This window comes from Amaranthus tricolor, chromosome 9 (assembly GCF_026212465.1).
Source record: "Amaranthus tricolor cultivar Red isolate AtriRed21 chromosome 9, ASM2621246v1, whole genome shotgun sequence".
Lineage (NCBI taxonomy): Eukaryota > Viridiplantae > Streptophyta > Magnoliopsida > Caryophyllales > Amaranthaceae > Amaranthus > Amaranthus tricolor.
Genome location: NC_080055.1, coordinates 539,272 through 554,667, shown reverse-complemented (window position 1 = coordinate 554,667; position 15,396 = coordinate 539,272). Strand labels below are relative to the sequence as shown.

Below are 15,396 nucleotides of genomic sequence, written 5' to 3'. Positions count from 1 at the left end.
AATTTGACTCTTCATTGCGAGGCATGGGTGGCTCATCATAACTCAACCCGCTCCTTGTAGTGATTGCATTGGCGGTCTCCTTGCTATGTGGTTGAGTGGGTTGGCCGGGCAATGCTCCTGCTTGTCTAGAGGAGCTAGATGCAGCTGATGGGGCGACTTGAGTTTCAAGCATTTTATTGTGAGTACCGAGTTGCTCAAGCTGTTTGGCCATTTGGGCCATCATGTTTTTCAATTCCCCCAATTCGGATTGGGGTTGTTGGTTCTGAAATTGCTGCTGTTGATGGCCTTGAGGAGGCCTTTGGAAACCGGGTGGTCCTTGATTGGGCTGAAATTGCTGATGTTGCCCATATTGTTGTTGTGGTGGAAAGTGTTGCTGTTGAGGATTTAACACATTGTTGCTGCGATATGACAAGTTAGGATGATTCCGAATTCCAGGATAGTAGCTATTGTTGTTGAAAGGAGGACGAGCTTGAAAAGCATTAACTTGCTCTGACACTCCCATAGCTCCATTGGGATTAACAGAATACTCCATTAGAGAATGACCATGCATACCGCAATAATCACAAACAACTCCACCTTGGCTAGAGGTAGCCATAGCATTGACGGGCATAGATGTATTAGCATTCATGCGCATCCCATCGATTTTCGCATTCAAAGCTGAGATTTGTGATGATAGAAGGGAATAAGTTTCAACTTCATGCTTCCCCTTCCTTGGTGCTTGAGCTGCGCGCCTAGATGAGCTATTCCATTGATTTTCAGCAAGAGTATCCAAGAGTGAAATAGCCTCAGAAGTTTGTTTGTTCATGAAAGAGCCGCCAGCCGCACCATCTACCATCCTCTTAGTCTCATTATCAAGACCATTATAAAAAGATTACATAAGAAATTCCTTCTCAATACCGTGATGAGGGCACATATATTGGTAATCTTTGAATCTCTCCCACGCATCATGAAAAGTCTCCCCCGCATCTTGTGAGAAACTATAGAGTTTAACTCTGTAGTCATGGGTCTTATAACCGGGATAATACTTCACTAGAAAAGCATCAGACAGTTGCGCCCAAGTAGTAATGGTGTTGGGAAGAGAGTTATACCAACGTTGAGCCTTGCCTGCCAAAGAGAAACGAAAGAGGTACAAGTAGAGCTCGTCGTCAGTCATCCCAGTAATCTTTTGTAGAGAACATGCTTAAAGGAATTTCTGCAGATGATCGACGGGTTCTTCATTGTCAAGACCATAGAACTGATTTCCCGTGATCATATTCATAACATGGGATTTGATGTCAAATTTTCCAGCATTAGTAGTCAGCATCCTAATCCCCGTGGTAACATTGCTAGCCTTGGGCTGTGTAGACTGCCTAAGAGTTCTCTCGGGAGCCTGACCTGCCATGTCAAGAGATTGAGAGGCTTGTTGAGCTTGTTTACGAGCCTCCGCCCTCCTTTTCTTTGCACTTGCGTGTGTTCTACGAGCAGTTGCCTCAACCTCAGGATCAAAAAGCAAAGATTGCTTGTTGGTACTCCTGGTCATGCACAAAAACACTAGAACAAACGTAAATACGCTCAAAGAACAGTTGTTCCTCGAGTGGGTTAGCAAAAGCAAACGCTAAATTCAAAAAGCAAAACTGTTGCCCTTCCCCGGCAACGGCGCCAAATTTTGATAGGTCGTTTTACTACCAAAAATAATTCCTAATTCACCTAACTAGTATAGTTGGGAAAGTAGGGTCGAACCACTGAGGAAGGACAAATAAAGTCACAATTTGAACCAAGTTCACTATTGCTAACAATTAAAAGTTGGAATTTAGTTTATCTAAGTAGAACGCAAAAACAAGAGATGAATAGAATTCAATAATTAAAAACCTAGGGCTAAAAGGATTCACTATGCATCGATCATGATTCATGAACAACAATTGGGATAGGAATGAATATAGGTGAAGAAAGATGTTGCTCTCACAAACAAATTCGACAATCAAACAATAAAACAAGCTATCGCGATTAAAGCTTAATTGTTCAAAGAAGGAAATCGTTCACTCAAACTCGCAACTCTCGCTTATAGAATTGAGCGAATAAAACTTGCAAATTGGCCAAACATGCAATCAATACAAAACCCATCAATTGAATCGCCTAGACAAACCAAATTAAATCCTAAAATCAAACAAGAATCATGACCTTTTGCATAGTTTCACCAAGCCCTAGAAATAAAACTACTCACTAAGCATATTAAAACTAACAAGAGATTCAACAATGAAATCCATGGAGAAAATCAAATTCAAATTAAATGTAGAAACAAACATTCAAAGATAACAACGATAAACAAGAACAAGAAATTAGAATTGAAACTAATACCTTCAATATAATTAAGATTACAATATCGAAATGTTGATTAACAATCCCTCAAAGCAAGTAATATGAGAATTCCCTTCATTACCAAGCCCTCAAAACAGAGAAAAAAAAAACTCCTCAAGAAATTCCCCTCAAAAGCTATTTATATCCTCCTCCAAAGAGATCGGAAGATACGGAAGTTACTAAAAAAAATAACTGCTTGACCCGGCCGGGTTTGTGGAAACCCGCCCGGGTACGCAGCAGTGCATTTTAATCTTCAATTGAAGCCTGGCCGGGTATGTGGAAACCATCCCGGGTATGAGAGTCTCACCCGGCCGGGTATGTGGAAACCCGGCCGGGTATGAGAGACTTACCCGGCCGGGTATGTGGAAACCCGGCCGGGTGCGTGAGGCAACTTTTTCTTCCAAATAGCGTCTTCAAATTCTTCTAAGTATCAAGTGCAAATCCGGTCGGGTATGTGGAAACCCACCCGGGTATGAGAGGCTCACCCGGCCGGGTATGAAGAAACCCACCAGGGTATGAGACCTGGTCAGCACAAAAATGACCTTTGAGTAGCTTATGACCTTCCAACTTGCAAATCTCGCTCCAAGAGTCGATTCCTAGCATAATTAGAGCTTTGTACCTACAAAATAGATAAGAAACAAACACTCCAACCAATCATAAAAACCAATAGAAAATTGAGCAAAATACGCGAAAAATACTATGAAAATACAATAAGGGCATGGTAGAAAATAATATATAAAATACACACATCAGATACATACATACAGAACTTAATGGGTGATTAATGTTTTCATTTTTTTTTAAAAAAAACTACAATAAGTAGGAAACTAAATTAAGTAAATATATTCAATATAATAAAATTATTTAATTATTTTACCTTATTTAAATTCACGCTATAGTAGTTTCTAACTTTTTGTTATGTAATAAAAGCAAATCTATATTTTATTAATTTAGCTCCATTTAAATGTAGTTAATTAGATGTTTGATATATTTTTATTGGTAGAAAATTATAGGGTGTAAAAATAACTTGCCAAGTAATCAAATTTCATGAGGCAGAACTCACAAGAAGTGCCATTTGAAATTTTCCAATCATTTTAATAAATAGTATGATATGATACTAATTTTTTCTTTTTCTAGCCTTTTTATCTCTCATTTCTCAATATTTATACACTTTTTATCCATTGAGAATTATACAATATAATAAAAGAGCTGTAAAATTCAATGACAATCTCATAATAAATAATAATTTGGCGAAAATCTAATGGTTACTTATCACTAAAGTATTTTCAATAAATGTCAACTAATATATGACTGTATATTAAATTTTCTCTCTTAGAAAACTTCACTTGCAAGCTTAAATCAAAATCGCCATTGTTATAGTTGAATCTTACTTAAATAATTTTATTTTCATTATTAAAATATACTAATAGTTTCCCTTTTCTAGCCTTTTTTCTTTTCCATTTCTCATTATTTATGATATTTTTTTTCATAAGAATGGAATATAAATAATTAATTTATGTAAAATATTTTGTTTTAAAATTAGTTTTTTATTATCTCAACTTAAAAAATGTAAGAATTAAAGATCCCTTATTTAACCCAAATTTCTCCTAAAGCTATTAACATTTAAAGTTTTTTTTTAAAAAAATATTTTTCAATTAGTGATTAAAGCATTAATGAAAAGAAAATTTCTCTTGCAGTCTTGCTTTAAAAGTGTTTTTATTAGATAGTAGCACTCAGTAAAAATAATATGTTTCCATCTCTTTCTTATTTTTCTGAACTCAACATCGATTGTGAATATGAATTCAGTAGAAAATTGATTTTGCTACCTCTTCTCCCTTATTTTTATAAGAGGACACTTGATTTTTATTTTGTTCTCCAAGCGATATTGGATATAATTTATTTAAACTCAACTTCTTTAATTGATGATATTAAACACTCATATTAAATAAATCATGAAATTAAGTAATTATATTTAACTGATTAATTGGTCCAAAATTATATTTTATATAAATAGATTTAAATTATAGTTTAATCATAACATGATTAGTCTAAAAATAACCTAAGCTTAAATAAGTTGTGTGTTTTATGAGTTAAATAAATTGGACTAAGTATTAATCAAATTTTGACTAAACGCTTTTAGTCGTGAAATAAATTATTATACTTGCTAATTATGATAGTTGAATTACTTTGTTAACAAGACTCTTTGCATTGAATGTAACCTTTTCTAATTGTGTGGAATTGGTTTTCCTAAATTAGTGGATGCGTTCTCAAGTGTTCTTACATTATTAAAAAAATGAATTTTAGAAGTTTCCAAAGGTTTTGTAATAAATTGTTTTATGAAATCAAAAATCGAATTATTAGTTATTCATAATTTGAATTAGTTTTAATTAAATTAATTAACTTAGAAGAATAAATATAAAAGCACTTGGTTATTGCTATTATTAGAACTAACTTGACAGGATTGACTAGGTCTTGAAGAAGCCTAAAAATAGCTAACGTGTTGGTCAAGACTCAAGAATTGAAGAGGATCGTCTAATTACATCCAGTAAAAGGCTTTTTAACTCTGAAGTCCAACATAACTAAGTTAAGATAAATAAGGAGATATATAAGGAGATGAAGCACATGACATATATAACAACTAGTAGGAGGCATCTTATATATTGAAGCTTCATCAAACTTGAAGCCTAATCAATTCGCTTCTATTCTTTAACATGTTAAATAATCAAGAGTTGTAATTGTTCTTCAATAGTTTTGTAACTCTTAATTATTGTGATAGGTCTTAGATTTTCAAGAGAGTTAGATTAGAAATTTATTTAAGCCTTAAATCTTAGAATATTTTTGAAAGTTTTGGTTGTTTTCTCTTTTGTGAGATTGAGATTAGTCTTTTATTAAAGGGAATTTAAAGACCGTTCTTCAAGGTGAAGAACGTGGTGAGAGAAGATTGAGAGATATTCTTAGTGGTTTAGGTACCATTAATAAAAGAGGTTTGAATCCTAAGGGTTGGAAAGGAACCCATAGGCAGGGAGTAGGCTATTGATAGCTGAACCTTGATAATAAATCACTTGTCCTGTCTATATTTATTTTGCACTTAAGTCTTAGATTTATTATTCGACCTAAGAATAGTTTCCAGAAAACTGTTTGAAGGATCTCACAAGCTTTTGAGCAGTTTATCAAGGAAAAATTTTAATCAAGTATACTCTCTATTTACCCCCTTCTAGAGAGTAATCAATATCCTATTAACCTTCATGCCTTTATATAAGGAAGTAGTAGACTTGCAATTTGTTTTACAAGCAACGCATGACACTAATTGTTTTGTTTAAATCATGTGTGATCCAATGTTGCATTTTATTAGCCATGGAGAGTTTATAAGAAATAAATGAGGTGAACATTATCAAAACCATCAATACACATATTATCTATGACTTTGATTTAATTGGTGGGGTATAAAATTTTAATCAACATTTATTTTTTTAAATGAAAACAATGAAGTCATAATAAAGGAGTACGTTTTGCGAGAAAAAATCCATAAGTATTAAAAGTATATGAAGTTGTCCCACATTGATGAAAAAAGGTGGTTATCACTTACACTTTTCTTAGTTAGTAAATTATATTCTATTGTACATACGTCATGAGTACAATTATATAAATTTAGGCTTAGATTTAATCAATTAAACTTTGTAATTGATTATAAAATGTTTTGTGTATATAAATGAATAAATGTAAATATTGTTTTTTTTTAATATTTTAGAATTTTAGATTTGGATTTAGATAATGAAAAATTTTAGAAATGGGATGATATATTATCTACATTACACACAAAAAAGAAATCACTTTTTATTTTTCAATTTAACTTAATTCTAATAATTTTTTAGAAAATGGATGATATATTATCTACATTACACACAAAAAAGAAATCACTTTTATTTTTCAATTTAACTTAATTCTAATAATTTTCTCCTTTTCTAAATGATGTAGATCAAAAATTATTTTGCTAATGGACAATTTTTGTTTATTTGCTATTTTACAATTCTCCCTATAACTAGAGTTGTTTTTTGTTCTCAAAGTAATGCGGGACAAAATTTGTTTGATTATTAGTTTCTTCCATTTATTTTATAAGTGAGCATTATGAAGAAATAAATAATGCGAAAATTGGGTTTTGAATACTATCAGAATTATTTTGATTAAGCTAATACAACCTCTATTCATACATAAAAGAAGTTATTCAAATAAAGTAACAAACTAAATTACAATAATTACAGAATATTCTGTGAATAATTCATATAATAATATCAACTTAATTTTAGCACTTTCCTATACTCCCCCTCAAGTTAGGTCGTATGGTTCACCGAGGCCTAACTTGCATATTGCGTTATCAAATGCTTTAGATGTTACTGACTTAATTAGGATATCGACCAACTGATCCTTTGATCGAACAAAAGGAAGGCTAATAATTTTCTTCTCGAGTTTTTTCTTTATGAAATGACGATCAATCTCGACATGTTTGGTTCGATCATGCTGAATTGGATTCCCAGAAATGCTGATTGTTGCTTTATTATCACATTAAAGGTCGCATGCCCCCTTTAATGGGAAGTTCAATTCCCCTAGTAGTTTCCTAATCACAAGATTTTTGTAATACCCTTGGCAATCCCTCGAAATTCAGCCTCAACACTTGAGAGAGCTATGACTTTTTGCTTCTTGGTTTTCCAAGTGACAAGATTACCCCCTACTAAAGTAAAGTATCCAGAAGTAGATTTTCTATCATCTCTATCTCCTGCCCAATCTGCATCTATGTAGGCTAGAAGATCTAGATTATCATTTTTCCCGAAGAGAAGTTCTCTACTACTAGTGCCCTTTAAATACCTCAAAATTCTCATCACGGTTGTTATGTGTTGTATCTGAGGCATATGCATGAATTTGCTTACTACACCAACAACATACGCAATGTTTGGTCTTGTATGTGAGAGGTATAAGAGTTTCCCCACCATTTTTCGATATCGGTCTTTGTCTGCCTGTTTTTCCCCTTCAATCATCTAGAGCCCATGATTAGCCATGATAGGAGTTTCGGCTGGTTTACAGTCAAGCATGCTGGTCTCTGCCTTAAGATCAAGAATTACTTCCTCTAACTAATGAAGAATTCCTTTTTCGATCTCAGAACTTTGATGCCAAGGAAATACTTAAGGTTGCCCAAATCACAAATCTCCACTGCATCATTCCTAGTGATCACTATATCATCAACATAGAAAATCAAGCATGTGATTCGATTCTTTCTCTTCTTGAGAAATAGAGTGTGGTCAGAGTTACTTTGCTCATAACCAAACTTCTTCAAAGCTGTAGTAAACCTTCCAAACCATGCTCTTGAAAATTGTTTCAGCTCGTATAGAGCTTTCCTGAGCCTGCATCCTTCTCCTAGATTGTACTCTTCTGAGAACCCCGGAGGTGCTTTCATATAGACCTCTTTCTCAATTTCACCATGTAGAAAGACATTTTTCATATCAAATTGATGAAGAGGCCAATCTTTATTTGCGTCAACTGAGAATAGAACGCGGATTGTATCAATCATGGCCATTGGAGAGAAAGTTTCAGAGTGGTCTACTCCATAGGTCTGTGTGTAGCCTTTGGCCACAAGTCGAGCTTTGTAGCGCTCAATGGAACTATTAGCATGATATTTGATTGTGAATACCCATCTACATCCCACAGTTTTCTTTCCTTTTGGTAGTTGACACTTCTCCCATGTTTCATTCTACTTAAGGGCGAATATTTCTTCCTCCATCGCTTTCCTCCACTTACGATGCTGAAGTGCCTCTTCACCATTTTTAGGCAAGGCTTTAGAATATAAAGATGTATTAAAGGCCATGGCTATCCGAGATAATGATTCATTGTTGCCTTGGTTGATGGAACACCTCGTGTACTCCTCGGGGTTAACTCATATCTGCGAGGTGACTCAACACTTGGAACATCATTAGTAATACCAACCAAAGGTTCATAAATTACCTCTTGTTTGGATTGTTCACTATGCTTCAGACAAGACATGATTAGTTTTAGGAGGAGGAATTACTATATCTTCAGTGGCAACAGTTGTGAGATTACCTACTTTCTTTGTAGGATCATGATCAATTATAGAATCTTGATTGATATCTGTAGGATGTATTAGCCAGCTTAAGTTATCATCACTCACTGTCTCCCCCTGAGGACTAACCTGGGGGTAGTAGTATGAATCCTCAAAGAAATCAGAGTCCATGGTGGTATATAGTTTGTTTTGGATTGGATCAAAACATCAATAGCCTTTTTGAGTCACCCCATACCCAATAAAAACACATTTAACAATACGAGGTTCAAGGTTGCTCGAAGTTTTTTTGTGAAGGTGATCATATACAACACAACCAAATACTCGAGGAGGTAAGGAATGAGAAGATGGAATAATAGCATGGGTTTGAAGTGTTTCCAAGGGAGTTTTGAAGTTGAGAGCTTTTGTTGGAAGGCGATTAGTTAGGTAAGTGGCAGTGGCAAAATCTTCTGGCCAAAAACGATCTGGGACATTAGATTCAAACTTAAGTGCTCGGGTTATCTCAAGGAGTATGCATTTTTTTTTTGCTAAACAACCCTATTTTGTTTGGGCAATTGGTCTAATGAATTAAGCCATGAGTAGAGATGAAGTTTTTCATGTCCAAGTTTATGTATTCCCCCCATTGTCTGACCGGAGAATTTGAGGTTGGGCTTGGAATTGAGTTATGAGCATGTTATAGCATTTCACAAAAATATCAAAGAGCTCAGATTTATATTTCAAGAATTACACCCAACTCATGCGAGTACAATCATCCACAAACAACACAAAGTACGAAAGCTCATGTGTATTTGATTTAGGAGTTGGACCTCAAACACCAGAATGAATCAAAGCAAACAATTTCATTCTTTGGGTCAGACTCGGAGTATAAGTGTGCTTATGACTCTTTGCTAAAACACATGCTTAACAATTCAGGGGTACATTACAATTATTAAGAGATGGAAAGAGACGTTTTAGATACCCCAATGAAAAATGACTTAGACACCGATGCCACATCCATAATTGATGACCTGAAGAACCATGAGCAAGCAAGGTGTGACTCTTTTGAGTTGCCTCATGTACAAGCCTCCCCTTTCAGTACCACATCCAATGATTTTTCCGTCCAAAGCTGTTACATGGATTCTAGGCTCGAGAAAATTAGATATGATATGGACTTGAGAGATGGGTGGGTTTATCCATGGGTTTAGTTGACTTGTGGGGCACACGAGTTTTTGGATTATGTTTATGGGTAGTTTAAAGTTAGGTTTAAAATTAGTGTTTATTTGATTTATGGGACACGTGGGTTTTTGGGTTATGGGTAGTCTAAAGTCAGGTTTTAAGTTAGGTTTAAGAGGAGGTAAATGAGGTGAATGCGCCTCCTATAAAAATAAAGGGAGGAGAGAGAATCAAAATCCCTTTCTCTTTGATTTTCGACTATTTTCTCCTTTACACTGTTGTTTTCTTGCCTTTTTCTCCTTTCCTACTCCTCTCTTGGTGCGGCCATAACTACCCCTCTATTGTCACTGGAATTTATCAGATGTGCCTTGCCGCCAGTCCGGAGTATCGGTATCTTGGTGGCGGTTGTCTTTTCATGGTGACATTTAAGGGAAAAAAATGAAATAAGGGGAAAGAGGAAAAAATCGATTTGCTTTTAATGGGTCTGCATCTAAGTTTTGTGGGTCCGCGTTTGATTTTCAATTTTGTTTCGTGTTTGGTTGCTGGAAAACTAAATCTGATGGTGGAGACTCCATTGTTGGTGTTTAACCATTGAGGTTGCAACAATGGAGTCAATGACCTAAATCAGATTCTATTTTCCATTTCAAGTAAGATTTTTGGTATATGATGAACACCATATGGCGGGTCGGTTATCGGTCACCGAAAAAACACCATCGGCTCTGATACCATGAAGAAATAAATAGTGCGGAAATTAGGTTTTGAATATTGTTTGTATTAATTTGATTAAGCTAATACAACCTCTATTTATACATAAAAGAAGCTATTCAAATAAAGTAACAAACTAAATTATAATAATCACATAATATACTGTGAATAATTCACAAAATAATATCAACCTAATTTTAGCACTTTCCTACATATTATACATACGTTTTGTTCCACAAGCACTGTGAGAAAATTTTATTTTGCTATTTTTCTCTTTCTTTTGTTTATAAGGGTGCTTTATCCCAAATATAAATGATGACTTAAAAGAATTGCTTTTATAACTTAATTTATTTTTAAAATATATGAATATAGTTTAAGCCAAATATAAATGATAGCTTATAAACATGATGGACAAAATATGTAAAATATGAGTATGCTTTTATAACTCTATTAAAGAGGTTATCACGCATCATTTATAAATATAGGACAAAGTTATAAAATCATAAAAGAAGAATTTAGTTCTTGATTTCTTGTAAACTACTACAATGATTTTTTTGGATATTGTATATGGCAGTAACATACTTTTATAAAACGCCAGTGATATCAAATCTTAAAAAAATTCCACAGAATAGCATTGTGATGTTGTACTTAAAGATATTCTATATGGTAGGAAGTTAACAACATACTTTTATGAAACGCCAGTAGTAGCAAATGTTAGCTATAAAATCTATTGTAGCTTTAAGAAAGAATACAAGGGCAAATAAGATATTTTACAACTTAACGGTCAATTAAGTTTTTTTATCCAATTAATGTTACTGTAGCTTTAAGCAAAACATTACAATGCTATTATGAGGAATTTTTTTTAAAGATTTGCTACCACTGACGTTTCATAAAAAATATGTTATTACCATATAAAATATTCCTTTTTTGTTGAATTTAATAATTATAAATACATAATCTAATAGACCGAATTTTGATTAACAAACCTTGAAGTATAATTGACTCATATTTCATTATATTATCTTATACTTACTCTACAAGATGAAAATACATATCCATACATAAAGTTTAATAAATATATAGTTTCGTATATCAAAAAGATCATCTTGATGATTCGTTATATCAAAGAATGGTTACATACAATAAAATGTTTTCCGGCCAACCCTAAAATGTTTTTGATCATGTAAGATAAACAATTTCAAAACTCAACATTGTAAAGCTGATTTGAAAAGTAAGTGTCAACAAGTAACAATTATGTCCCTAATTAAAAAAATTAAAACAAATTAATCTGACACATCCGATAAAACAACTGGTAATTACTTTTTTGTAAGTACATAAGCTAGATATATCAATTAAAAAACAACTATTAACTTAATCCGATATTGACATGATCGATAGAATTATGTAACCGACTCCTATTCAAAAAATAAAGCTCGAATCCAATCTGTACCTGGAAAAACAAAATTAATTATAGACTGATGAAAACCGGAGCCCGATTGTCAAACAAGCCTACATTATTGACATTCGACATTATTGTACAACTGTTGTTAAATAAGCCTACATTATTTATATTCGACATTTGACACATATAATTGTTGTTAAATTGACCGGTAATAATCGATCTGACCTGAGTTTTAATCGACACGGCGTACAATCGAAAATTAACCGATTCGAAATGTATGACACTTGTCCAAAGCTGACCCAATGACCCAAATGAACAACTCCACACAATAATATGTATTAAAAAAGAATCTGAAATTGTAAAAAGTGAAAATAAAGTTGTTTATTCAAGTCAGTAGGTTGATTTCGTGTAAAGTGTTTCGATTCGATATAAAATTAAGTCTTATATTCACATTTAGGTTTATTTAATTATAAATTAATTTTTAATGTCGATTTTGAATCAGAGAAATATTAAGGCATTGTGTCCGTCTTCAACACCTAAAAGTTCTTAGAGCACAACGAAACTCACATAACACTTGTTGTTTTCTAGACGAACCTAATTTTTTATATATGCGGTGTTGTAATTGATGTATATTGAATAGTTAATTTCTTGCAAGTTGCAATCCCTTCACTTTCTAAATTAGATTATAAAACAAGTAATATAATGGCTGGTCATGTGTATAAATTCATTGGATCCTTTCAAGTTTCAATATCCCAAAGTGGTGAACAATGATAGATAATTATTTCCACAATGTATTATAATTTGGGCTTGTTTTGTGTTTGTGTGAGTGGGTTTCACAATTATTTTTTTCTTTGCAAATTGTCTCCTATCTTTATACTATAAGTACTTAAACTTTAAATGATTCTTCATTATTGCGTTTTTTTTCCTTCCTTTGTTTTGTGTACCCTTTTGATTATTATATTTTAAAAATTAAAATAAAACTATTTTTATTGGAATAATATATTTTGTGGGATATAATATATTTTGAAAATAATATAATGTGCGGGAATATTTTTAGTTGTTATTTTTTACTCATCTATCCTGATAGAATTTAATTAAAAAGAAAGAGGAGGATTTTTAAGAAAGTAGTAATAAATGAAGAGAGAATAAATTGTGTGGATGATATTAAAAGATAATTTAAATATATGGGTGAGATTAAAAAAAGTAGTGGGCCATTGTCCAAAAATAAAAATAATGCAAATTGAGTGAGACATGTCAAAATGGAAAATGTTTCAAATTCAATGGGATGGAGGGAGTATATATTATTTTCTAAAAATTCCTAGTTGCCTAAGTTAAGGTAATTTTAGGGTTAACTTTGTATATATATATTAGAGTTGATTGATTAATATAAAGTTCAAGCCATAAGTTTATACTAATTCTACATGGTATGCAGCAGGTCAGCCTTTGAGGCGTGGGTTTCGGGAAAAGGTCCCCTCAGTTCTTCTTTGAGATTATGTGACTCACTTAGTGTTTGCTAAAAATCCGTCCCCCTACACTCTACTCCATCTTCCAATACTCCTTCAAATACGCCTTGTCGTTTAGCACATTATAAATTGTGACAAGTTTTTTGTAAATTATTGTACGTTTTTGGCATCTGTTGTTGGTGCTCATGATTTGAAATCCTTTATGTTGGACCTCTTGAGTTTTGATGATGACTACACTTAAGCAAATATGTGTTTAGAGATTGTGTGCAGGTCGATATCCGATTAATTGTGATCGTTGATAGTACCTATGGCTTAGTTCATGGGAATGCACGTGTCAAAAGGATTCAAGGGATGTTAGAAGAAGTATATCGCTTGGGATGTAAAATGGAGACAGCAGGTCTACTGTTCCTAAGTTGGATGTTCTAGCTAAACTGAAGTCTGGAGACAACGCACTGTTCCTAAGCTGAAGGTTGACTACGTTGACTAAAAATTCTGGTTATTAAATTTTAATTATTATTTTTAGTTAATGTATTTAATAAAATTAATTTGTTGCAGTAGTAATTTATTAAAATTAATTGGCAAATCGTTTTTCTTAAATAAAATGAATTAACGTCCTTATTTTCTAAGATCCTTTATTTTAGGATCTATTTTTAGTAAATATTGGATTTACTAAAAATAGAATTAGTTCTTGTTGAATGGGGCTTAGCTATCATTATTAACCGTCTTTATACCTACAAGTTAGCAAGTAACCATTCGTAATAAGCATAACCGTTTCTATTTATAGCAAACACGTTCCAGCAATTAATACTGGAACAGGAACAGCTATTGAAGAAACTGCTGCTTAAAAGGAACAGAAGTTATTTTAAGGCAAATGGGAACAGCGGTTATTTCTGTCTGGTTTGACTTAATCAAATAACCGTATGGTTGCTTTTTCCACATTACTCCCATGATCTTTTGATAATGGGATAATGGATTGGAATATTCCTTATTCTTAGGGATTTTAGCTCTATAAATAGTGGGCTCGGTTATTCTTCAAAACTCGCCTTAGTATGAGCCATTAAATCATACGTAATTTTGGGAGAATTTTTACAAGAAAATTTTGTTTTTAAAATGCCAATTAATTTATAATATTTTCTTGTGCAACTCATTGATTTTATTTTTAGAGAATTTTTATCCTTTGTAAGGGTTTTTGAGAGAATTTGTAATTAGATTCGGGTGAGTGTAAGGGGAAAATTAGATAGCTTTTAATAAAGCTAGAGAAGAGATTAGCTTTGAGTAAAGCTAAGGAGAAAGCTTCTAGTGAAGCTAGTGGTGAGAATTAGCTTTTAGTGAAGCTAAGTTTGTTGCTTTGAGTGAAGCAATTTAAGAGAGAAGAGTTGGCCTAGTTGATGCGCTTCGAGTGAAGTAAGATGTTTAATGTAATTGTAACGAGTTGCCTTAAACATAGTGGAGAATTTAGAAATCCCGAGGGGTCGTGGTTTTTTCTTCTATTTAGGCCTAGAAGGTTTCCACGTATAAATCGTTTGTCTCATTTAATTATTTCGCACTAAGTTTAAGCTTTATTTATTTTATTCAATTCCGCAAAACAGGGCAAAAACGCTTAAACAAGTAACAACAACAATTTACCCCCCCTCTTGTTGCTGTTCCCGTTCCTAATTGAGTCTACAATTGGTATCAGAGCCCTGTTCCCAATAGATCAGGAAACCCTGAGGGCAGAATCTTGGTGTTCCCGAAAATGTCAATTATGAACGAGCGAATGGAAGAAGGGTATTCTACTCAAAGACCACCCATGTTCGATTGAAAATTCTATACATAATGGAAAAATAGGATGGAGATCTTTATCAAAGCGGAAAATTATCAAGTTTGGAGAGTAATCGAAATTGGAGATTTTGAGGTAACCACTACTAACTCCAACAATGAAATTGTTCTCAAACCCGCTACAGGTATATATTTCTAACTCATTTTATTTTCATCCATTCAAATTTAGTAAAAATAAATTAATAGAGTTGCTAAAGGAGACACAAGCTAAACTTGAAAATTGTAATGTTAAGTGTCTCCAATTAGAAAAGGAACTCAAGGTAAGCAAAGACCATGTCTCCTATATAAACACCTTTAGATACGATGTCCAAAACAGATTTTTCGGTTTGTTGGATCAAAATATAATTCTAAAGGAAAATATGGAGAGAATTAAAAAGGAAAATGTTATTCTTAATATTGAGTTGTCGCAATAGAAATTATTAGGCTTGAATAAAGAATTGAATGATGCATCTACTAAA

General features: G+C 33.1%; 1 non-coding gene across 1 annotated transcript; it reads left to right on the top strand.

The window, feature by feature from the left end:
- The first annotated feature begins 893 nt into the window (after positions 1 to 893).
- LOC130824699 (small nucleolar RNA R71) lies at positions 894 to 1,001 on the top strand. Its single transcript, XR_009046790.1, has one exon. It is a non-coding gene; the product is annotated as a small nucleolar RNA R71 (small nucleolar RNA).
- The last annotated feature ends 14,395 nt before the right edge of the window (positions 1,002 to 15,396 follow it).